This window comes from Myodes glareolus, chromosome X (genome assembly GCF_982192425.1).
Source record: "Myodes glareolus chromosome X, mMyoGla1.1, whole genome shotgun sequence".
NCBI lineage: Eukaryota > Metazoa > Chordata > Mammalia > Rodentia > Cricetidae > Myodes > Myodes glareolus.
The window spans coordinates 137,137,477-137,163,480 of record NC_142053.1 but is presented as its reverse complement, the minus strand read 5'-3'; the positions used below and the strand labels follow the sequence as shown (position 1 = coordinate 137,163,480).

Genomic DNA, 26,004 nt, shown 5'->3' with positions numbered 1-26,004 from the left:
TTTCATGTCATTCTCCAAATAGAATGATCACTCCAAGTCTCGAATTTTAAAAAGAGCAGTCCTGAACTAGCAAGTGCTGCTGAGCTATTAGCCTATGTTGCCTTCTGTCTTGGAGCACAAGATCAAGGTCCATCCCAGGCCCCACTGTAATACTGTGAATAATATATAGTTGCCTTGGAATTTTCTGAATTCGTGCTGTGCTGGTTGTAAGCTTCCTCATGTTGATGCTCCATCTCTGCACCCCCTACCCACTAAGGTTGTCTGGGAAAATAGTGTAAAAGGGCCCCAGACCTTAGCACAATGGTTGTCAACCTGTGGGTCATGATCCCTTTGGGGTAAATAACCCTTTTGCAAGCTATAGGGAGAAAGCCAGTAATCAGCAATCTTCTGTGATTGCTTCTAAATAAAGCTTTTATTATCAACCAATGACGGCAACATATATTCACAGTGTATGGAAGGGTTATCCCATAGAATTTCCCCTTTCTATATCAAAAAGGAATGTTTCAGTTTTAACATAGTAAAATTATAGACAAAAACCAGTTATCAAGTAAGAATTAGTTATAATCTAACTTACCTTCTTTTCATAACTAAGAAAAACTATAACTATCTGGTCTTCAATTCCATCAAAGACCTGAGAAGGATATAATATTACCTGAGTAACCAGGAAGTACAAGTGAGCAACTTTCAAAAGACATGAGAAATGACATCTTTCTCAGAAACAGCTGGCTACCTAGATAGTCACCCAAGGTTCCTCTGTAACCTTGGTTGGGGTATCTATCTTTGGCCTACAGGCCTAGCATATCTGGCAGACTTTTCTGAGAAGCAGGGAATTTTGAGGACTGTCCTACTTTGTCTTAGCAAAGCTTGGCAGTCACTTTTCTTGTGTCCTGCTGCTCCATTTTGGATAGTAACTGTCAGCAATTGAAATGTGGGAAGTTTCTTTGCCACATGGCTAGCTTTTGCCATAAGGAAAACTAAAGTCCATACAGAGATTTTTTGATGCCCATCATCTTTTCTGAGGAACATTGGTGCTGCCATGTCTCATAGTCATGAAAAGTCTGTTAATAACACATTTAAAATGCCATGTTAATAAAACATTTTAAATACCATATTCTACAGATATTTAAAAAGGTTGAAGAACACCTATCTAAATATCGTTGTATATCTAGAAAATCTAACATGACTATAAGTTTGATTATTATAGATAACTAACTGTATTTTTGTAAATCTGTATTTCTTAATTACACATTACATTTTTAATTGAGCTGTATAAACACAGTATCTTAAACAAGAGTAAACATATGCATACAATATAATAAAATTAACCTTAAATTTATATCAATAAACTAAAATCCATATCAATATAAAATATTTTGAGATTAACAGTTGTTTTATTGATTAAAGTAGATTTAATAATGTATCCTTTTTCCCATCATTTCTATATCATATTCCCTTTCTTCTTTTATAAAGAGATTGACTATGACCAATAACAATTTATAATCACCCCCCCTTAAATAAAAAAAATTATAAATTATATGTTGGAAATTTGGGTGTAGTTCTCTAGACTACTTCCTGTTGATTGGTGGGTGCTGGTTATCTTTGAAAGAACCTGAGAAAATTTAGAATTATGGTCAAGTCCTGACTGAGAGACTGGGTTATCTCAGTCAGCATCCTTGAAGCTGTTCTGGATGTAGAACTCAGAGGAAACTGCAACAGAGGTGCTCTGAAACATTGGATCATCAGAGTCATCACTCCCATCAGAGATCTCTCAGGAGTCTTGTTCCATCAAACCATATTCACCTGGACGGAATCCACAGCTTCTCATCTTCTCTAGAAACAAAAGCTGAACCTCTTTTCCAAAGTAACATATCCTTAGACCCAGATTTTGAAGTCAAAACACGTTTAAAATATATAGGTTTGTTTAACTTAGCAGCCCCTACAATCAAATGTCTCTCAGCAGTTAGTTCATTAACAATAAAAAAATCCAAAGAAAACACAATAATATACATAATCCAGACTCTCTGTGTATTTTCCATCCTTCTATGACTTTTTTCCTTTTCCATTATTTTTCTTCTCTCTTTAAAGATTTTATTTTATTATTTTTAGACTATTTCTTTCTTTCTATGACTGTCTATAGCTTTTTCTTTCCTTTTTAAGCCTATACACATTTTAAAACACACTGGAACCAGTTTAGAGGTTTTTCCATTTGGACCTCTTTTACTGTGTATCTTCTAATCTTTTTTGACCCTGTGAGCAAAAACCCTAAATCCACCATGCATCACACAGCTGTGCTTAAGCCTGCAGCTGTGCTCTCAAGCTCGCATGCAGCAGTGGGAAAGAGCCTCTTTGTACTGCAGTCCATGCTGCAGCTAAAGCCCACCCCAACCAGGGGATGTAGTTTTGTACCATGGCCCACAATGAGAGACGTGAACTATGAAGCTGCTCTTGGCTCTACTTTTGTGAGAACCTTTTTAAAGCTTTTTTAGGTCTTATGTAAAATCCATGCCCAGTGGTGGCACCATTTGTAACCGGAGGTTTCTCTGTTCTTCCTCATCCCACAGCCACTTCTAAATCATCACTAGGAGGCTTAATATAGTTATAGAATGTTTGACCTATAGTTCAGGCTCTTACATTTAAATTAACTCATTTTTATTAATCTAAGTATTGCCATGTGGCCATGGGTTTTACCAGTCTGCTAGCATCTTGTTTCTTGGGTGGCTGATTTGCGTCTCTCCAACTCTGCCCTTCTTTCTCCTTGTATTCAGTTTGACTTTCCTGCCTAGTTGTATTCTGCTTTGCTATAGGCCAAACCAGCTTTTATTGTCAACCAATGAGAGCAACACATATTCACAGCATACAGAAGGGTTACCCCACAGCATTCTCTACTTCAGTTTCTTCCTTCAGGGTCCTGCCTTGAGTTCATCCCTGACTTTCTCCAATGATGGACTACCCTGTGAAAGTATAAACCAAATAAACCCTTTTCTCCCCAAGTTCCTTTTGGTCATGGTTTTTCTGTTTGTTTGTTTGTTTGTTTGTATTGTTTTTTTGAGACAGGATCTCTTTGTGTAATAGCACTGGCTATCCTGAAGCTCCCTTTGTAGCCCAGGCTGGTCTTGAACTCACAGAGATCCACCTGTCTCTGCTTCCCAAGTACTGGGATTAAAGACGGTGGGCCGCCCAGCTTGGTCATGGTCTTTATCACCACAATAGAAACCCTAAGACATATACTATCTGAAAAGAAGAGTTTGATGAGTTCATTTTCCCTTTCTTTCACCTAAGCTCCCATCTTACCAGCACTTCAAAGGAGTAGTTACCTCCAAGATCTGCAGAGCACAGCATCTACACCTTCACAGAATCAATTTAAAAAGATCTACCTTTTCCTTATAAAACATTAGAAGAACATTGTACAAAAACATTTTCCTGGAGCCTGTTTGTTTTCTTAGGAAAGGGTCTCACATTGCAGATCAGGCTGCTCCAGAACTCTCAGTAGTCCTCTTTGCCTGAGCCTCCTGAGTGCTAGGATCATAGGACTGGGCCACTACACCTGGCTTTTCCCTGAAGTCTGAATATCAGTCACATGAGTGACTGTCTCAAGAAAATCATAGCTTGGGGCTATGTCAGCAATGATCTGTCCACTGGATCCTAAGACATGCCCTTGCAATTTTCTATGTTCTTGTGATATATGGCAGCCTCTAAAGTGTGGAGCCTAGGACAGGGCCCTTTCCTGTGGGGCCACCTGGAATAGCCCTACGTACATGTCTTACTTTGCTATTTCTGGGAAGAAACTAAGGCAAGAAAGGGTTTCATGGTGGGGCTTCCTTACAGTTTCAGAAGGTGTCCATGACTGATGTGGGATTTCCCTCTGTATACTGTGATTACCATTAATGAATAAAGAAACTGCTTTGGATCTATAGCAGGGCAGAACTTAGCTAGGTGGGGGAAACTAAACTGAATGCTGGGAGAAAGAAGGGCAGAGTCAGAGAGAAGCCATGGAGCTGCCGAAAACAAATGCTGGGAACTTTACCCAGTAAGCCACAGCCATATGGTGATACACAGATTAATAGAAATGGGTTAAATTAATATGTAAGAGTTAGCCAATAAGAAGCTAGAGCTAATGGGTCAAGCAGTGATTTAATTAATACGTTTTCTGTGTGAATACTTCAGGTCTGGTTTGTCCTGCAAACAAGTGGCCTCCCTCCCACACATGACCATCATGGCAGGAGCGTGGCAGCAGGCAGGCATTTCGCTGGAGCAATAACTGAGAGCTCACATCTGATCCAGAAGTTGGCATCAGAGAGTGAGAAACTGAACCTGTTGTGAGCTTTTTAAACCTCAAAGCCCACCTCTAGTGACACACCTCCTCCACCAAGGCCATGCCTCCTAATGCTTCCTAAAAATGGTTCCCAGCTATGTAGCAAGCATTCAGATGCATTAACCTATGGGACCATTTTCAATCAAACCAGCAAACTGTGTTCTGGACTTACCATGACAGTGAAAGAAAGGTCTTCCACAAAGAACCTTCTGGTCAACTAATCACCTGCCTTGTTTATTTGTTTTGTTTTAGCTTCATTCTTTTATTTTTTTTTTGAAGCAGGCTTGAGTGAGCGTCCTTTCTTAGCCTAAGTAGCTGGTACTGTACTCCACCATGCCAACTGGGGCCCTGTTGGAGGAACTTCCCAGCAGTAGTGGCAGTTCAGGCAGGAACAGGTCTTTTGTAGAGAGACAAGTCCCATCCGAGGCAGGCTCTGGCTGCTCTTTGATGAAGGCCTGGCTTATTTCACAACCTCGGGGAAGCCTGCCAGAACTGGGAATGAAGTCAGCAGAGCTCCCTGGTCGATGGTCCCTGGCCCTGCCTGGTATGGGATGGGAACACTGGGAAGAAATTTGAGGAAGGAAACTGGCCATGATGGGAGGCCAGTGACCAGGATGATGAGCAGATGCCACCACAGTTATTGACAACAAAATATGCACCAGCCCTATTTGAAAGCCCTGGGTAGGTTGGTGAAGTGGCCAGCTGTCTTAGAATTTTATTACTGTGAAGAGACATCATGATCACAGCAGCTCTTCTAAAGGAAAATGGTGTGGGAGAATTGTCTGTATTCTGTCAATCAGGAAAACATTTCATTGGGGCTGGTTTACACTTCAGAGGTTCAGTCCATTATCCTCATGTTGGGAAGCATGGCAGCGTGCAGGCAGACATGGTACTAGAGAAGGAGATGAGCGTTCTACATCCAGATCGGCAGGCAGCAGGAAGAGACTGCCACACTGGGCCTGACTTGATCATTTGAAAACTGCTAGTCCACTCCCAGTGACAGACTTCCTCCAACAAGGCCACAGCTACTCCAACAAGGTCACCCCTCCTAATAGTGCCAGTCCCTATGAGCCTATAGGGGTCATTTTCTTTCAAGCCACCAACTTTGCCATTCTTCGCTTTTGTAGGAAAAATCACTTCTGCTAGAAGACAAAACATAGGGAAACTGTTATGATCTGCTGGCCTGATCTGTCACCTGGGTGTACCGTCCCTTTAAGAGATAAGCCCCATCCTCTCCCAACCCCTCCCCTACCAGAGGGAAGCTGATATCCTGCCTCCTCCAGCCTGCTTACTCTTTCTGCCTCTTCTCCTGTCCACCCCTCTGTTCCTCTGTTTCTCTCTGTCTCTGTCTCTGTCTCTCTGTCTCTTTCTCTCTCTCCCTCTCGCTCTCCCTCTCCCCTTTCATAATCCAATAAATAAACTACACCTAAACCCTCTTTCTGCATGGTGTCTCTCATCCACCATGGCTCCTCGTGGGACCAGATGCCCCACTGACCCACCTAGGTCTCTCACCCACTGCCTGGGACCCATAGAGGCCTCGGGTGGTGGGACTGGCGCCCCTTGTGGCCCACTGCTGCCTCTCAGGGAACTGCACTGCTTTATCTAAACCATCACAGAAACCACAACAAATGGATCACCAGCAGCTGATAATCCCAACACTTTGGCAGGATTTTGGCCTACACAATGAGCTCCAGGCCATGCTAGAGAGGCTACAGAGTAAGATCTTATCTTAAACAAACTAGCAAAGCAGGGTGGAGGGAGTTCTCCTATGAAATAGGGTCTCACTATGTATACCTGGCTGGCCTGAAATTCTCTATATATTTAAGCTGGCCTCAAACTCAAGAGATCCAACAGCCTCTGCCTCTGTAGTACTGATATTAATGGTGTATGCTACCATGTCTGGCCAAAAACCATTTTTATACATTTATCCAGATCTTTTATTTCATTCACAATTATGGATATAATCTTATATGTATTTTATTATATATATATTTCATTATTTATGCTAATATAAATGGCATTAGTTTTAATTTTAACTTTCACTTGCTTTGGACTAGAATATTAAAATACAACTGACTTTTAAAAAATATTTTTATGTTTTCCTTGAATATTTCATACATGTATAAAATGTATTTTGATCTTATCCACCCCAACTATCTCCTTTCAGCTTACTCCAGAACACGGCAACCCATCTCTCTCCCAACTTCATACTTCATATTCTTTTTTTGTATTATTATTATCAATATGTCCTTGAGTTCAGCTAGGTCTGACCATGTATAAATGGGTACGGGCTCCTCACTGGGACATGGGTGACCTACTTGCAGCCACATCTCCAACAAAAAGTGATTCTTTCTCCCCGGCAGCCATCAACTGTCCAAAGCTCCTCCATTAGGGATGAGGCCTCAGGAGCCTATCTCCTCTTGCCTATGCTGGAATGTTCACTGGTTTTGTCTTATGCTAACCTTGTGCAGGTGACCAGAGCAGTTGTGAGGTCACGTGTGCATCAGCTCTATCATAGCTAACATTCACAATTCCCTATCCTCCCAGTCCCCCAGCTCTTTCTTTCCCCACCCCAGCACAAGGCCTACCACAGAACAGAACTGTAAATCTTACTGGTCACAGAGAGGCTAATGCTTCATAACAAACTGGAGTGCATGATCTATTTGTTTAAAGAAATACTTAGATACAAGGCTGGTTCTTAAATACAAGCATCTGGACTCTGAGTCTACCCTTGGGTCTGTGGACCTGAAGTAATGCCATGAGATTCCCCATGGGACAGGGTAGTTCAACACAATTCACAATGAGTCTGACTTGAGCCCCTCCCCAGACATGATGTGGGAAGGACAGAGGAAGTCACTGGGCCTTCACCATGAGAATCCTACGGATTCTCGTGGCAGTGCCTATCCAGAGGGGAGCTTAGGTGACCTTTTTGAATTCAGGATTGATGATCAGCACAAAGGCCCCACCCATGCCATGCAGGATGTTGGACCACAGGCCCTTGAGGAAGGCCTTTCCATATTCATTCTTAAAGCCCTTTCTCTAGCAACCCACAGTGCCTGGGTATGATGTCTGCTCCTCTGTGGCTAGACTACATCATCATATGTCTACTAGCAACTGTGCTATCATCCAGCCATACCACAACATGCATATTCTTGGGGTCCTGGAGCATACCCTTGGCAGTGTGGCTCACCCTGAAGTTAACAGCATGATGGATGATGATACCCCCAAACCAAGAACTTGAAGCCTGGTACAGAGTGCAGACTGTGTCCGATGTGCTGATCTCGGCAGTCTCCCATAGCCCTTGAACGCACACTCAGCTGGACTCGCTCCAATTGACCAGGCTCTGGGTCAAATCCAGCAGGTAGATAAGGCACTGGAATATGGCACCAGTAGATCCTCTGGAGGCCAGGCTGCTGGAGAAATACCTCCAGAACCGGGAGTGGTTTTTTCACGCTGCCAGGAACACCTGTTTCTACTTCTCCTTGAAGGCAAACTGAGAGCTTGAGTGGGAAGTACTGGATGACATTACCAGGTTGCCGTGACAGAAGAACAGCATACCCTCCTCTTTAGGCTTCAAACTATGCAGTCTGTAATGCCCCTGTACTGCTTGTCTGCAAGGATCTGCTCACCAGCTAGGACTGCTGGCCAGAGTACCACACCTGCAGGAGCAGCGGGACTGGCTTGATCCAGGCCAGCTGTTGTGGAGGTGGTAACAGCAGTTCCCCTGACAACTGGACAGCCTCGAACTTGGGGGAAGGAGCTGGCTAAGGTCTGCTTGCTGCTGCTAAACTGATAAAGCTAGGGCCATCAATGCCATCAATGCCATCAGAGAGTTCTGAGAATGACAGAACTGAGCAGTATAAACCAAGTAGCCTCTGTATTGATTAAAACGGCAGAGACTTACCTTGTACCTGAACAGCTTGCCTGAGATCTTCCGTGGTGATCTCACTGGCTTTGTTGCGGGTAGAGATCATCAGTCTTCATTGTCACAAAGCACAGCATTAAGTCTTCAGCTGTCACACGAGGCAGCATTAGCCAGACTCAGAAGGTCTGAAAGATTTTACTATGGGGAAGGAAAAATTTGGGAATACTGATTTGCCTTAGTGAGGCAGAGCAGAGAGCCATCAACCCAACAGTATCCACAGTTTGGGAGGATCCTGGCAGGGGCGAGGCAGGGCACAGTTCTTTGTCCAGCGGTTAGCAAGCTGCAAGTAGAGTCGAGTCTGTTGCTGCCCATCATTTTTAGAGATAGCCTCAGCTGCTGCTAACAGAAGCTGGTATTTTGTCCATCGGGGGAAGTCTTTTGTTCATTAAAGATCTTAAATGCCATATTCACAGATCTCTCTGAAGGCTTTGAGGCCCATCATCTAATCTATTAATTATATCCGATTTTAAATGAACTTCACTTGGTTTTTTTGTTACTTTGTTCAGGCTTAACCTTGACAACATGTACAGAAGGCTAAAGGTTGTCCTTGCAAATGAACTGCATTTGTGCTAAGACTACAAGCATAGGTCTGAGTAGTTAAAGAATTTCATCACTTATAAGGTGACTGACCGTTAACTTGTATCTTAATTATCTTTAACAGTTTACAAATTAGTAGCTGTCTACTGTTCTATTGGTGTGAAGAGACACCATGATCACAGCAACTCTTATAAAGCAAAACATTTAACTAGGGTAGCTGGACAGTTCAGAGGTTTAGTCCATTATCATCATGGCGGGAAGCATGGCAGTGTGTTCACAGACATGGTGCTAGAGAAGGTGCCAAGGGTTCTATATCTGGATCCACAGGCAACAGAAAGGAGTAACTCTGGGTGTGACTTGAGCATTTGAAAACTCAAAGCCCACCTCCAGTGACACACTTCCTCCAACAAGGTCACACCTAGTGCCACTTCCTATGAGCCTATGGGGGCCATTCTTATTCAAACTACCACAGGGTCATTCTTAATCAAACCACCACAGTTGCTTTTGTAAGATTAGTATGTTACAGTTTTATCCCCGTGAAGTTTTAGCCTTAGAAATTTGAGTTTAAGATTTAATTGAAGATTTTTAGCATCAAAACAAAATTTTAAACTATAAACACAATCCCCAGAGAGACTGGGAGACTTATTTTCCTGATCTTTTCAAGGTGGACCCAATTTAATTATTACTAATTAAATTTACATCCTGGCTGCAGTTTGCACTCCCTCCTCTCCTACCATTCCCTCCCCTCACCCATCCACTCCTCCTCTGTTTTTGTTCAGAAAGGGAAAGGCTTCCCATGGATGTCAACAAAGCAAGGCGTATCAAGCATAGGACTCAGTTCCTCCCCTGGTATTCCTGGTATTAAAGCTGGGCAAGACAATCCAGTATGAGAAACAGCCTTCCAAGAGCCTGGCACACTTAGGACAGGCTGTGCTCCCACCACTAGGAGTCCCATAAGTAGACCAAGATACAGAATGGTCACACATATGTAGACGGCCTAGGGCGGTCCCATACAGGGTCCCTAGTGGTTGGTCCAGAGTCTGTGAGCTCTTATGAGGCCAAGTCAGCTGTCCCTATGGGTTCCCTGTAATGACCTTGACACCCCTGGCTCACACAATCCCTCCTCCCTCTCTTCAACAGGACTCCCTGAGCTTGGCCAGTATTTGCCTGAGGATCTCTCCGTTTCCATCCATTACTGGATGAAGCAGAGCCAGTTTTTTTTTTTAATGAAATAGAGCAGCATGAGACAATATTTGAATATCAGCCATAACCAAAAGACATTTGAATCTCTGTATAACTGAATTTAGTTATCAGAGGGAAAGATGAGCGTGAGCAGAGCCAAGAGCTCAGAAATAAGAGATTTGTGAGAGTAGATCTCAGATCTAATAAAAAAAAAAAAGTGGTTGGTGAGCCAGGTCTGGTGGTGCACACCTTTAATCCCAGCACTCAGGAGTCAGAGGCAGGCAGGTCTCTATGAATCCAAGGCCACCGTGGTCTACTTAGTGAGTTCCAGAACAGCCAGGGTTATATAATAAGACTGCCTCAAAATAAATTAATAATAATTTTAAGAATTTATTAAATAAAACATATAAAACTCTGGTAATCTAAAAAAAAAAAAAAAAAGGTTGGCTATTCCCATAACTGTCACGCCATTCCTGCGCAGTGGTGCAAGTATTCTGCTAGTCAGCGTTCTGACACTGTGTGCCAGCCCCTTTCTTCTGGGCTACCAACTAGCTCCCAAACCATGACAAGAGGCTTCTTATAAGTTTTGAATGCCTGGTCTTAGCTTAACTCTTCTTTCTAGCTCTTCTTTTTTTCTTTTTCTTTCTTTTCTTTCCTATGGTACCTGGAGGGACAGCCGTGGGTGCTGGGAACCGAACTCTTATATTTTTGGTTGTGAGCCTAGCCTTTAACGGCTGAGCCATCTCTCCAGGCCCTTTCTAGCTCTTCTAACTTAACCTGTTTCTCTTCATCTAAATATCTTACTATGTCTAGTGTCTGATTGCCTGGCAGCTGCCTGTCTTCTTGCCCTGGGCGTCTCCCTCATTCTCTCCTCCTTCTCTCATTCCTCTTTTTTCCTCAAGCCTAGATTTCTCCTCCTATTTATCCTCTCTGCCCACCAGCCCCACCCATCCTTCCTCCTGCCTCGCTATTGGCTGTTCAGCTCTTTATTAGGTCAATCAGGTGTCTTAGGCAGGCAAGGAGAAACAAATGCAGCACATCTTTACAGAATTAAACAAACGCAGCATAAACAAAAGTAGCACAGCTTTGCCCAGTCAAACTACTATTCCACCACAGTACTGGGTGAGATGAATGCTGGTTTTTGTCTTCCCGCAGCCTGCCCAGCCCCTCCCAGTGAGCTGAGAGATAGCCATCAGGGGAGCATCAAAGAAACAAGCAAAAGTTTCTTTTCTAAAAGATTCATTTTCTTTTGTGTATATAGTGTTTTACCTGCATAAATTTCTGTACACCACCTGTATACCATACCTGATGCTTCCGTTGGTCAGATGAGAATATCAGGTCCCTTAAAACCAGATAAGAGATGGCCATAAGCAGCCATGTGGGTGCTGGGAATCTAATCAGGGTCCCCGACAAGAGCAAAGAGATCCTTAACCACTAAGCCATCTTTCCCGCCCCTCAAACAAACAACAACAGAAACCTTTGAAAGGCAAGCTAAACTTGAGTGATGATAACCCAGAGCTCTGGGATCACTGTCAAAGTTGGCACCTGGATCTCTATGGAGGACGGAAGGCCACTGATTAAAATGCAAGCACCAAGGTGGAAGTTCCTTAGCAGGGGAACAGAGATTACGAACTTTTTAGAAGATTTAGTTTTATTATTTTTATTTGTGCGAATGTGCAAGAGAGTGTCTTATGTGTCCAGGTGCCCATGAACACCCAGAGAGGGCACTGAATGTCCTGGTCTGACAAGAGGCTGGGAACTGCTTAACATGGTCCTGGGAAACAAACCAGTTCCTCTGCAAAAGCAGTGGCCTTAATGGGGAGCCATCTCTCCAGCACAAAGATTCTTATCTTTTTTTTATCTCTTATTCTCTTGTTTGTGTATATCTTTTTTTTAGTTTTTAAAAAAACTTTATTTTTTAAATATTTTTGTCTTTGATTGTCTATACCTATTTTTCTCTTTCTTTCTTTATTTTTTTATTTATTAAAATTTCCACCTCCTCCTCACCTCCCTTTTTCCCCCCCCTCCCCACCTCCCCCTCCCTCTCCAGTCCTAAGAGCAGTCAGGGTTCCCTGCCCCGTGGGAAGTCCAAGATCCTCCCCCCTCCATCCAGGTCTATAAAGATGAGCATCCAAACAAACCAGGCTCCCACAAAGTCAGACCATGCAGTAGAATAAAAATCCAGTGCCATTGTCCTTGGCTTCTCAGTCAGCCTTCATTGACAGCCTCGTTCAGAGTGTCCATTTTAATCACATGCTCCAACACTCCCAGTCCAGCTGGCCTTGGTGAACTTCCATTAGGCCAGTCCCCTGTCTCAGTGGGTGGACGCACCCCTCGTGATCCTGACTTCCTTCATGTTCTCCCTCATTCTGCTCCTCATTTGGACCTTGGGAGCTAAGTCCAGTGCTCCAGTGTGGGTCTCTGTCTCTATCTCCATCCATCACCAGATGAAGGTTCTATGGTGATATGCAAGATATTCATCAGTGTGGCTATAGGACAAGGCCAGTTCAGGCACCCTCTCCTCTGCTGCCCAAGGAACAATCTGGGGACCTCTCCTTGGACCTGAGAACCCCTCTAGAGACAAGTCCCTAGCAAACCCTAAAATGGTCCCTTAATTAAGATATTTACTTCCCTGCTCCCATATCCACCCTTCCTCCATCCCACCCATCCCATTCCCCCAAGCTTTCCCCAATCCTCCCCTTCTCCCCTCTCTCTACCCATCTCCCCTTACATCCATCCCCCCACCCCCATGCACCCAAGTTTTGCCTGGAAATCTTGTCTACTTCCAATATCCAGGAGGATAACTATATGATTTTCTTTAGGTTCACCTTCTTATTTAGCTTCTCTAGAATCACGAATTATAGGCTCAAAGTCCTTAAATTATGACTAGAATCCACTTATGAGTGAGTACATACCATATTCCTCTCTTTTTGGGTCTGAGATACCTCACTCAATAAAGCGTTTTCTATTTCCATCCATTTGCATGCAAAATTCAAGATGTCATTGTTTCTTACTGCTGAGTAAAACTAATGTGTGTATGTTCCACACCTTCTTTAACCATTCTTCTATTGAGGGGCACCTAGGTTGTTTCCAGGTTTTGGCTATTACAAATAGTGCTGCTATGAACATAGTTGAACAAATGCTTTTGTAGTATGATAGGGCATCTCTTGGGTATATTCCCAATAGTGGAATTGCTGGGTCCTGAGGTAGGTTGACTTCCAGTTTCCTGAGAAACCGCCATACTGATTTCCACAGTGGTTGCACAAGTTTGCATTCCCACCAACAATGGATGAGAGTTCCCCTCACTCCACATCCTCTCCAGCATAGGCTATCATTGGTGTTTTTGAGTTTAGCTATTTTGACAGGTGTAAGATGGTATCTCAAAGTTGTTTTGATTTGCATTTCCCTGATCGCTAAGGATGTTGAGCATGACCTTAAGTGTCTTTTGGCCATTCGAAGTTCTTCTGTTGAGAATTCTCTGTTCAGTTCAGTACCCCATTTTTTAGTTGGGTTAATTAGAGTTTTAGTTAATCTTTAAAGAAAGTTAAACTTTCATTCTTCTGCGGACACAAGCGCATGCCACAGTACCCATGCAGATTTCAGAGGAAAACCTGCGGAAATCAGTTATCTCCTGCTATCACATAGCCACAGGGTTGGAACCCAGGTCATTGGGCTTGGTGACAAATGCCTTTGCCCACTGAGTCACCCTGCTGGCCTGAGAGTCGTGTGTTGATATTCATGGTGGTTATGGGAACAGTCAGCTTATAATAATTCATTTAGTCATGCCTTTTTTGCTGTGTCTACTTTATTTGGGCTTTTGGGCTTTAGTTTCCTCAACTGTCCTTCAAGCATTAGATTTTCCATAACCCACAAGGACTTTGTTTTGATGTTCTTGGTGCTCAGAAAACCTCGATACGGTTCTTTTTGTTTTGTTTTGTTTTGTTGTATATTTTTCAAGACAGGGTTTCTCTGTGTAGTCCTGGCTATCCTGGAACTCTAAATAGACCAAGCAGGGCTTGAACTCAGAAACGCACCTGTGGAGGTCCAAAACTATGAGCCTATTTCCGCGTTGACCAAAGGTCAGAGAGTTGGAACTTACCTCTAGTTCCTTCAAGGTTATTGTTCTTCTACCTCAAACAAAGATCAGATGTAGGTCAGAGAGTTCTGCTCGCCCAAGGTTGTTATCAACAGGTGCTGCTAATAGCCAGCCCTTGTACTCCAGGAATAGAGAAGTAGATGTGTTCCAAAAGTCTAAGGCTCTAAGTTCCAGGGAGTGATTTGCCTACAGAATGTTTTCGTCTAGGATGTGAAGTGACTTGTTTTGTTCTAGCAACAGAATGTTTAACTATGGATGTAGCCGCGACCTTCAATTGGTATGTTCATTTCCTTGTATCGTGTTAAAGTAGTTTTTTGTCTTACTCCTACCTTTGGGGTCAGGGGTTAGCAACTGCTTAGCAGTTGGAAGTTAAACACAGGCAAATTTCAGTACTCATTGGAATTCCCTCCCGATACTATTCTATGTTTCTCTGTTTTATTACTTTCATTTGCATCTTCATATCTTTACTATATTTCTAATTCCCGATGCCCTTAACCCTAGCACAGAAGGTGTTTTTGTCATGACTGATCCCCGACACCCACCTGCTTCTTCCTCCTCAATGTTCAGATTAAAGGTGTGAACCACCACTACAGTTCTTAAAACGTCCAGTTATCTTGTCTCTGCTGCAGTTACACAGCTCATGTAGATGTTTTTCTGACATCCAGATGTCTATTGTATGTACTGGTTATTCTAGGGAAGTTCTGATTTCAAAGGCTGGTTTTTTCACTGCAAGTCATTCTTTTGCCATAGACACCAAGATCTTTAGGGATTTGTTGGTGAGGGCATTTTGAATGTTTTGTGTGTAAGGAATGTTGAGTCTATAGTTTATACTATGAAGCCTTGGCTCACCTGGAACTCACTCTAGCCCAATGAGTCTCAAACTCTTGGCCTTCTTTCTGCTTCAGCCTCCCAAGTGCTGAGATTATAGGTACGAACCACTATGTCCAGCTAAGCTCCAAGGTCCTGGGCTGGGAATATAATCAGCAGCTGATGCCAGTCTAGCATTCACAGGCTCTGGGTTCAATCACCAGCAAGGTACCATGCCACACACCTGTAATCCCAGCAGTTGGAAAGTAGAAGCACAAGGATCAGAAGTTCAAAGCCAATCTTGGCTATATAGCCTGTTTGACACTAGCCTGGAATATATGAGAGCATATCTTAAATAAATAGATAAATGCAAATAAAACACAATCTTTTTCTTAATTTTTAAAAAATGTATTTTGTTTTTATTTCATACATTTTTAATTAAAACATAAATACAACACTTTCCCCCTCCCGGTTCCTCCCTGCATATCCTCCCTCCAATTCCTTCAATGTCCCCCAACTCCCAATTTGATAGCCTTTTCTTCCCCAATTATTCTGTTAAATATAGTATGTATATATGTACAAATATATAAATACAGCCTTCTGAGTCTGTTTTTGTTGTGTGTGTATATGATTTCAGAACTGACCACTTTGTACCAGACAGTCAGTTAAGGGACTCATCCCTGGGAGAGACTAATTCTTCCTCTATCTCAGTAGTTATCAGTTACCTATAATTCCTTGCTCAGAAGTATGACCCCATGACATCTCCCCACTTTGATGTCAGCATGTCTACTGATACTGCCATTGTTCAGATCTTGTTTATGCAGCCATTTCTAGGAGAGAGTATCTCACTGCACACCTAGTACTCTAGCTCTTACAACCTCCTCAGTGTTCCCAAAGCCACAGATGTGGAAACCGTCTTGAAAATATATTTATTAGGGCTGAGCCCCCATGATCCGTTTATCTCTACATTGTGTCCAGTTGTGGTTTTCTGTGATGATCTCCATTTGCTGTAGAGAGAGGTTTCATTGATGAGGGGTTGTGGACACACTGGTCTGTGTGTATGAGGATAATTTGTCCTCATACACAATTTAAAATGTGAAGCCGGGAGGTGGTGGTGCATGCCTTTAATCCCAGCATTCAGGAGGCAGAGGCAGGCGAATCTCTGTGAGTTGGAGGCCAGCCTGGTCTACAGAGCAAGTTCCAAGACAGCTAGAACTGTTACACAGGGAAACCCTGTCTCGGAAAAAAAAAAAAAGATTATAATGTAAAAAAAAAAGATTTAAAATGTAATTAGGAATTATGTTGCTCTAGCAAAGTGTTGGTAATAGATGCTCTTCTAAGACTCATAGCCCCACTAGACCCAGAAAGTTGGCTAAGTTCCTACTACTAGGCATGATTTCCCTCCTGTTGAGTGGGCCTTTAGTCCAATTAGACAGCTGTGATTACCACATATGAGAATCACTCATGAGAATCACTTCTTGCACCTTTACAGATATCCTGCCATGCTGGTAAATTGTAGTTCATAAGTGTCACTGCTGGGTAGTACTATTGATTGCCTCCCCTTGGCAACTCTCATGGTACTTTCTTGTACTGTACAAGATAGACCACAGGAAGGAGGCTTTCGGGTCAGATCCAGCTTGAACCGTCCAAGTCCAGTGTCCTAAGTGTGCAATGTCTTCAACAATAGCTTCAGCCTCTGAGAGGCAACCAAGCACAAGTCTGTATCATTTTGGAAGTCACTTGGCCTGCCCTGACAAACCATTGTAAGGGGGTTTCTTGTGCCTACGGTTTTTGTTAGTCTGTAGTTCTTGTGGGGAAGATTGTTAGTGCTTATGGTATAACATTCTTTAAGATCTATATTCATATACTTGTATGTAGTGTGCACAATTTTAGGCAAGTATTGAAAGATCAGGATAAATCCAGATGCTCTCCCCTAGCAGGAAGGTCTAGGTTGGCCGGTTCAGTGACTTTGTTCCAGGAACTGACTGACCACAAAGTTAAATTATAATCTTGAAGAACAATCTTGAGAAACGGGGAGTTACCCCCTTGTGATTATCAGTGGTATTTTCAGAATCTTCCAATGATGCCCTCCCTACCCACTTTGGGTTGTGGTTTCTTCCCTTAAATACCCCCTCTCCCAGCTACTCCAGGTCGAACTCTTCTACCCCTGCGTGGGATATGAGTCTCGGCCCCAGAGTGCTGGTTCCTGTCAATAAACCTCGTGTGATTACAGCAAGGACGGTCTTTCGTGAGTACTTGGGGGGGTTGTGATATCCTGAGACTTGCTTGAGAGTCTCCCAACTCCGGGGGTCTTTCAATATAAAGTAAGATTCATTGAGATTTATCAAACAAACTTGGTGTCCTTTTCCCCATCCCTCTTTCTCCTTCTGTATTGGCCTTCCTCCCTCCTCCCCAGTTTAAGTCTCCCTCCCAGTTTTTCCATTTCCTACTTCATATAATCTGGTCCTGCTATTCTCTCAATCCCCCTTACTCCAAGGTCCCTTTAGTCTTTCCTGGTTTGTGTGGTTACTCCAGGTTATATATTCGCATCTAAAAATATGGAGCTAAGAATCACAGGTGAGAGAAAACATACAGCCTTTGTTTTTCTGGCTCTGGGTTACTCCACTGGATAGAATCTTTTCTAATTTCTTTCATTTACCTGCAATTCATTGTTTCACTTTTCTTTATAGCTGAATAATATTCCCTAATATATGTGTGTTGGAACCTCCAGCTCCCTCCTCTCCCTCTCTCTCTCTCTCTCTCTCTCTCTCTCTCTCTCTCTCTCTCTCTCTCTCTCTCTCTCTTTCTCCAAACCTACCCTCTCAGAGAATCTCCATTTTAAAAAAAGAAAGGGTGCCAAAACTCCCAGGTCCCAGTTCCATGTTCTTGGCTGCTACTGCAGCTTCCCTAGCAGTCCAAGTCCCTGTCTAAAGCATTCAATTTTGACCATACTTGGGCACAAAATGAGCTTGTGGCTGACATGTCATCACTCCTCACCTATATAACCTCCCTTCTTTAGTTTGGGTGCATGACTTCTCAATCTCTGGGACCTGGGAGTTTCTTTGCTAAAATAAACCTGTTCTTTTACTTTTTCAATTCAGTTTGGTCTTGCTTACTGCACTGGCAGAGAAACCTATTATGGTGATACAGAAAACCTTTTACTAGATACCCTAGTTGAAGTATATTTCGATTCTTTCCATTTCGTGATTATTGTGGATAGAGCAGACATGAGCAAGGCTGAGTGAGTATTGTGGAGTAGGATGTCAGGTTCTTTGGGCATATGGCAAGGAGTGGAATAGCTGGGTCACATTTTTGTTTTTTGAAACAAGGTTTCTCTGTGTAGCCCTGACTATTCTGGAACTCATTCTATAGACGAGGCTGGCCTCAAACTCAGAGATCCAACTGCCTCTAATTCTGGAGTCCTGGGATGAAAGGCATGAACCCCTGCCTGGCATAGCTGGGTTATATGGTAGACTTATTTTCAGTTTTGTTTTTTAAAGGATTCTCCACACTGAATTCCAGAGAGGTTGTGTTAATTTGTGCTTCTACCAAGAGAGAATGAGGCTCCTATTTTCTCCACATTCCCTCTAGCATTTGTTGCTAGTTGTTTTGTTGATCTTTGCCATTCTGACTAGGATAAAGTCTTTTTGTTCAATTGGTTGGGTTTTTGTTTGTTTGTTTGTTTTTTGTTTTTTCAAGACAGGGTCTCATTATGTAACTCTAGCTGTCCTGGAACTTGCTTTATAGACCAGGCTGGCCTCAAAATCATAGAGATCTGCCTGACTCTGCTTCCCAAGTGCTGGGATTAAAGGTGTGTGCAGCCTTTATATTTTAAGCAATATAAAATCTTAAAGTTTTAATTTATATTTCATGATTTCTAGGAACAATAAACATGTTTTGAGATATTTCTTAGCCACTTTTATTTCTTATCTCCATTTAGATATGTGACCCATTTTTCAATTGGGTCATTTGTTTCCTTGTCTCTTTGGGTTTTTTGTTATTTGTGGTTTTTTAAGTTTTTTGTATATTCTAGATATTAATCCTCTATCAGATGTATAGCCGGCCAAGATTCTCTTCATTCTGGGGTTTTTCCTTCATTCAGTTGGTTGTGTCCTTAATTGTGCAGAAACTTGATGAACCATATTTGTTTTGATAGGCTTGTTTAAGGTTAATTTTTTATTTTATTTATATGTCTGCATGAATGTCTGTTCACCATGTGCATTCCTGGTGCCCAAGAAGTCCAAAAGAAGGTATTAGATCCCCAGGAACTGAAGTTTTACATGGTTTTGAACTGCCATGTGGGTGCTGGAAACTGACTCTCCAACCTCTGGAAGAGCATCCAGTGCTCTTAACCACTGAGCCTCCTCTCTAGCTCTAGTTTGAGTTTTGATACAAAATCTCTCTATGTAGCTGTGGCTAGTCTGTGAACTCTGTCTATCTGTCGATAGATAGATAGATAGATAGATAGATAGATAGATAGATAGATAGATAGATAGATAGATAGATAGATAGATGCTGCGGGAGCTCCTTCCGCTCCTTCAACCAATAGTCTTTGAGATACCAGCCCACTGGGGCATGGTCTCTTTCTCTTTAAAAAGCAGCGGCAGCACTCCTCTCTCTCTTGCTCCAGCGACTAGACTCCTTTCCTGGCTGTCGTGTAGGTCAGTGTTCTGTAAGTTTTTCCCCCTCAAATAAATAACCCTTTGAATCCAAACTGGTGTGGGATTGTTTCATGCTTTATCCACTTGCTCTGTTCAGCTCCTGGCCATTGCCTTGTCCCTGTTTCTAGATCTGCTTCCAGCCTGGAGATGAGCCTGCTGACCTGTTTCTCATTCTTGACCTTGGTGGTCATTTCCTCAAGCCCATCTCCTCTAGCTCTTTCTGTCTCAATAGAAATCTATCCACTCATCATCTTTGCTTTCCCGAGTGTCAACCACTATACCTCAAAAAGGTAGATGCTGCTCTAAGCAAAGGATCTAAAAAACACTCACCATTATTCCTGCCTTGTTCTCCCTGGCTCCTTGCCCATAGGTGCTCTGACCTAAATGTACTGAAGAAACAGCTTTTTTCCCCTGAAGACTGGAAGCTTATCTTTATGAATAATTGAAATTTTTCCCCTCCGGACTTACATTCTCAAAAGTACTTAATGGTTTGGTTCATTCAAATATAATTCATCAGTCAAGCAGGGTGTTGAAGCTTATAATCACAACACTCAGGAGGCAGGAAGACTGCTGAACGTTCAAGGTCAGGCTACTCTCTCTATATCTATCTATGTATCTATCTGGTATAGGAGGTTCTTCTTTCTATGTGCTTCTTTCATTGGTCAAATAAAGAAACTGCCTTAGCCTTTTGATAGGGCAGAAACTTAGGTAGGTGGGGAAAAGAGAACTGAATGCTGGGAGAAAGAAGGCAGGCAGAGAGAGCCACCATGGAGTCGTCAGAGTCAGACATGCTGAATCTTTCGCGGTAAGCCACAACCTCATGGTTCTACACAGATTATTAGAAATGGGTTGAATCAAGATGTAAGAATTAGCCAACAAGAGGCTAGATATAATGGGCCAGTCAGTAATTTCAATTAATACATTTTTCTGTGTGGTTATTTTGGATATAAGCTAGCTGGGTGTCTGGGACAACAAGCAGGCCGCCGACCCAGGGTGTAAGCCAGTCTGGGACTGGACACAGCCCGCTTCTCATACTACAAGAGGGACCTGCATGTAGAAGTGGTGGCTTTCCTTGTTGGTCACCATCCTATGAGGAGGATTTGGTGGTCGGGTCACTACCTTATATTCACACCTACTACTCAAGGCAACATTCAGGCTGCTTCACAGTCTTTTCTGAAGAAGGAGACATGTTTCTTCAAGGTTCTTCTGGTCCATTTCACTGTCCCACAGGGCAGATCACTGGCATTTAAAACTGGCTAGGATCTCTGAAAGATTTTGGCGAGGTGACTCTGGCAGGTTCCCTGGAGGGTGGGAGACCATGGCAGTGCAGTGGGTAGGAGACAGACAGATACACCATGCAGAGAGAGCTTGGGTATAAAGTTTATTTGGTAGGTAATGGGAAGAATATAAGGGTAAGGGGTTATGGAGGAGGGAAGAGAGAGAGGAACAGAGAAAGGGAGAGACAGAAGCTACCTCTTCAGAAGGACATACAGAAAGGAAAAGAGAAGGCATGAGATCAGCTTGCCTCAGTGGAAAGGAGGGATATTGGGCGTGAGTTGAGTTTATCTCTTAAAGGGACAGAGTACCCAGGTGACATGGAAGGCCAGAAGAATTATAACAATCTCTACCATAATCAAGCACCTACCTTCCCATGCCCTACTTCCTATCTCCAGTGGTTGAGCTATGGTGGTAGGAAGTTGTTCTAGTTGCATTCTGTTGCTGTGGCAAGCACTCTGAACAAAAGAAACATAGGGAAGGAAAGATTATTTCAGCTCACAAGTTATAATTCAATCATGAGGGCAGTCAGAACCAGGCCTGTGTACTCTTCCACACAGCACTACTGACGACTGAGGAACTCACTGGCATCCAAGGAAGTACAGAAGGAATCACAGAGGATGCTGTTTGCTGGAGTGTAGACCATGCTTAGCTTGCTTTCTTATACAGCCCAGGACAATCTGTTCAGGGAATGGTGCTGTCTGTTATGGTAAAACACTGCAGGTCCCTGAGTGGCAGCAGTGTTCAGCGGGCTGCAAGACCATGGTGGGCCATGAAGGCAGCTGGTCCCAGGCAAGTGAGAGACGGAGACAAATAGTCACACGCCATGTAGAGAAAGTAGGTATTTATTTAGTGGGTTATGGAGGGGAAAGAGAAAGGGGAAAGGGGAGAAGGAAGAAGAGGAGAGAGAGAGAGAGAGAGAGAGAGAGAGAGAGAGAGAGAGAGGAGGGAAGAAGGGAGAGAGGGAGAAGCTGCCTCTTCAGGAGAGAGACAAAAAGGAAAGGACTCAGGTTGGAAGCAGAAGTAAGATCTGCTTGCAACAGCAGATGGGGGGCAATAGGCATGGCTTGTCTCTGAAAGGGACAGGACAGATACTGCCCACAGTGGGCTGGCCCTCTTATGACAATTAACAATGAAGACAATCCTCCACAGACATATTCACAGGCCAACCTAATAAGAACAATTGCTCAGTTAAGACTCTTTCAAGGTGATTCCAAGTTGTAGCAAGTTGACATTTAAAACTGACCATTGGGGCTGGAGAGTTTCCTCAATGCTTATAAACAATTGTTGCTCTTACAGATGACCCTACTACAAATATAGAAGATGTTATGCTTCTGGCTTTGAAGATGAAGAGAGAGAGATGAACCAAAGAATACAGGCACAAGGAAATAGATGTTCCCCAGAGCCTGCAGAATGTCTGTGGCCAGCCCTTTACTATTAGGACTTCTAACTGACCAAACTGAAAGGCAGTCATCAATGTTCTTAGTCATTTGTTTGTGGTTATATGTTACAGCAGCAATAGGACACACAGACATCTAAGAGGAAACAGGTCATTGAGACAGAGATGATTGGGTCAGATTCTGGACAGGGTTACTGGCAGTCAACTGACCATGAAGCTGATTGAGCCTGAGACCTGGCAAGGACCTCCAAAATGGACTTTGTTCTATTGTTACTGTTTGGTTTTTGTGAGTTTTTGAAATAGGGTTTCTCTGTGTAACAGTCCTGGATGTCCTGGAACTCACTCTGTAGACTAGGCTGGCCTCAAACTCACTGAGATCCGCCTGCCTCTGCCTCCCAAGTGCTGGGATTAAAGGTGTGGGCCGCCACCACCTGACTTGTCTTTAAGAAACATCACAAGTTGGGACCTTGGCAGGCCGGGTGAGGATCATGGCAGGTGACAGAATATGCCATGCAGAGAGAGTCTGAGTGTGGAGTTTATTGAGAAGAAGGTATTGTGAGTGTGTGGGGAAGGAGAGAAGGGAGAGACACAGAGACAGAGAGAAAGAAGGCAGGAGGAAAGAGGGAGGGAGAAGAGAGAGAGGGTATGAAAGGGAGAGAGAGGCTAAAACCTGCTTGCATAGGTGGGAAGAAAGATCAGGAGTGGGTGGAGCTTATCTCTTAAAGGGACCTTTGCACCTGTATACAAATTAGGACCTGCTTGCCATCACAGGGTGGTGACTGTGTCAGGTTCCCAAGGGGCACCAGGATACTAACAGTTGTTGTTTTGTATTTTGTTTATTTGTTTTTATTGTTGTCGTTTTCACCAAGAAAAACAGACTGTTGATTTGGGCTCTTTCCTCTGGTTATCTCTCTTGGAGCCCAGGGTCTGTTAGCCTTGATATATGAAATCCAACAGGATACTTTAAATCTGACATGGAAGATGTTAAGATCCATGGATAAGCAGGCTTGCCTTGCAAGTTTGGGTTTTATGGCTGTGAAGAAACCATGATCGTGGCAACTCTTATAAAGAAAACATTTAGTTGAGGATGCTCACTTACAGTTTCAAAGGTTCAGTCAATCAATTATCGTCATGGCGGGGAGCATGGTGGTGTGCAGGCAGACGTGGTGCTGGAGCTGAGACTACTACCTCTTGTAGGCAACAGAAAATCAACTGTCGCCGGGCGGTGGTGGCACATGCCTTTAATCCCAGCACTTGGGAGGCAGAGGCAGGAGGATCTCTGTGAGTTCGAGGCCAGCCTGGTCTACAAGAGCTAGTTCCAGGACAGACTCCAAAGCTACAGAGAAACCCTGTCTTGAAAAACAAACAAAGGAAAAATCAACTGTCACATCGAATGAAGCCTGAAAAAAAAGACGTCAAAGCCCTCCCCTACTGTGGCACACTTCCAACTGAAGATATGGCCCAGATTAAAGATGTGCCCTCCAGCCTCAAGGTCCGGATTAAAGGCATATGTCATCCAGCCTTTTCCAACAAGATCACACTTCCCCCTCAAAGCCACACCTCCAAATAGTGCCACTCCCTATGAGCTTATGGGAGCCAAATACATTCAAACTACCACACCACCACACCTGATGGCCTGAGTTTAATTCCAGGGGCCACAAGATGAAATGAGAGAAGCAACTTTTGCAGGCTTGTTCTCGAATGCCCTTCATGTCCACACACCCCTACTCACACAATAAGTAAATAAGAGAGTAAAGACATAAAGAAATAAGTAAGGCATGTTGATACACACCTCTAATTCTTGCACTAGGGAAGCAGAAGCTTGCAGATTTCTATGACTTTGACACCAGCCTGGACTACATAGAGAGTTCCAGGACAGCCAGGGATGCATAAATGAGCTCCTGTCTCAAAAACAAACAATCAAAAATATAAAGCAATAATGTGGGCCATACCTTACTGGAGCAGGAGAAGCCTTGCTAGATATTAATAGGCAGTGTCATCATGACAGGACTCTGGCACAGTAGGAATGGATGCTCAGGTCACCAAGAAATAGAATGCTCTGCTTAGAGGGAGGCAAATTTGCAGGTGGCTTGCTACCCGGATGATAAGTTAGCATAGTGCCAAGTGATCCACTCAGTCTGGCTGTGAGGCATGAGCTGGAAAGCTGTGCTGACAGACTCTCTGAATGCTTCTGTTCCTTCATCCGTGGAGTGGGCTGAACCAATGCCTATCTCTCAGGGCTGTAATTAGGCCAAAGGAGATAAACTGAACAAAACGCTTAGTGCAGTGCCTAGCACACAAAACGTGCTCAGGCTATAATTACAGAAAAGTGCTGCTGGCCTGCAAATCTGGCAAGGTGGCCTGCGGAGGTGGGAAGGCTTTGTAAACAGCTTGGGTGGAGGTCTGTTGAATGCACGTACCAAAGTGACATGTGCCATATGGCACTGAGGCATCAAGTGGACAGGTCTCTCAGAAAATCCAGCAGATGACTCCTGACAGATACACTGGGATCAGAAACCAATGGCCTGGCCCTAAGCAATGCCTGAACCTACGCTCAGCTAGAGTACATGTGCACAGCGAGATGTGGATGCTCACCCCTAATGAGGACGCTCACCCCTAATGAGGATAGGCTTTGGAGAGCAGCCATCAATCCCTGTCTCTATAGCACAGAGAATGTGGACCTTGCGCTGGCAACTGTAGCATTTTCATTCTAGAATCAGGCAGAACAGAGCATCTGTGATGTACAGCTGGAGCAAGGGACAGGACTGAGGAGCCATTTAAGGAAACCAAAGAGCACTGCCAGGCTGGGCTGCAAAAGAGTAGCAGTGGGCAGAATAACTCAGTAGTAGATGCTTGCTTAGTAGATGAGAGGCCCCAAGTTCATCAACAGAACCAAAAAATGACACAAACAAGAAGACCAACACAAACCCATAGGGAACCAGGGGCAGAGTGCAGGGGAAAGTCCCTCTGGTGGTAGGGAAGTATGGGCAACTCCTCCAACATAGAACTTGGGTGTCCATAAGTACCTCTACTGGCTTTCCATGTTGGGATGTACACGAGTCATTTTGGTATTTGAAGAGTTTGGGGAAATATTTAAGTGTAATTTTTATTTTAGTGCCAAAACAACAAGAATGTGAGGACTTACAAGTGGAGTTTACAACATTTTGTGCTCAGGGCAGAATGAGACAGAGATTTTTTTCCATTGGGGAATCAGACTTCATGAACATAAGCGAAGAGCCATCAGTTCCTGCCAGTCCTGAAATTCCCACTGTGTGTGTGTGTGTGTGTGTGTGTGTGTGTGTGTGTGTGTGTGTGTGTGTTATTTTTAAATTATTTGTTTACTGTGTATCCTGCAGAGGTCAGAGGCCAAATTGCCAGATCTGGTTCTTATCAGTCTCTGGAGCAAGCGCCTTTGCTGCTGAGTCATCCTGCCAACCCTCTATTGTGCTCATGAACAAAAATTTTAGGAAATCATTTAGTTAAAATGAAAAGGTTCAGTTGGAAATTGTGGTGGTTTGAAAGAAAATGGCCCCCAAAGGGAGTGTCATTATTGGGAGGTGTGACTTTGCTGGAGTGGGTGTGGTCTTGTTGGAGGAAGTGCACCACTGTGGAGGTGAACTGTCAAGTCTCTTGCTTACACTTCAGTCAGTGTCATAGTTGACTACCTGCTGCCTGCAAGTCAAGATGGAATCAGCACCATGTTTGCCTGCATGCTACCATGCTCCCTGCCATGACGACAATGAACGAAACCTCTCAAACTCTAAGTGAGCCACCCCAATTAAATTTTTTCTTTATAACAGTTGCTTCAGT

The 26,004-nt window shown here is 43.5% G+C and overlaps 1 long non-coding RNA gene across 1 annotated transcript; it reads left to right on the top strand.

Moving 5' to 3' along the window:
• Positions 1-17,017: 17,017 nt before the first annotated feature.
• On the top strand, positions 17,018-23,084 carry LOC146889085 (uncharacterized). The gene is made up of 2 exons (XR_015000215.1): positions 17,018-17,107; positions 22,095-23,084. It is a non-coding gene; the product is annotated as an uncharacterized LOC146889085 (long non-coding RNA).
• Positions 23,085-26,004: the final 2,920 nt, after the last annotated feature.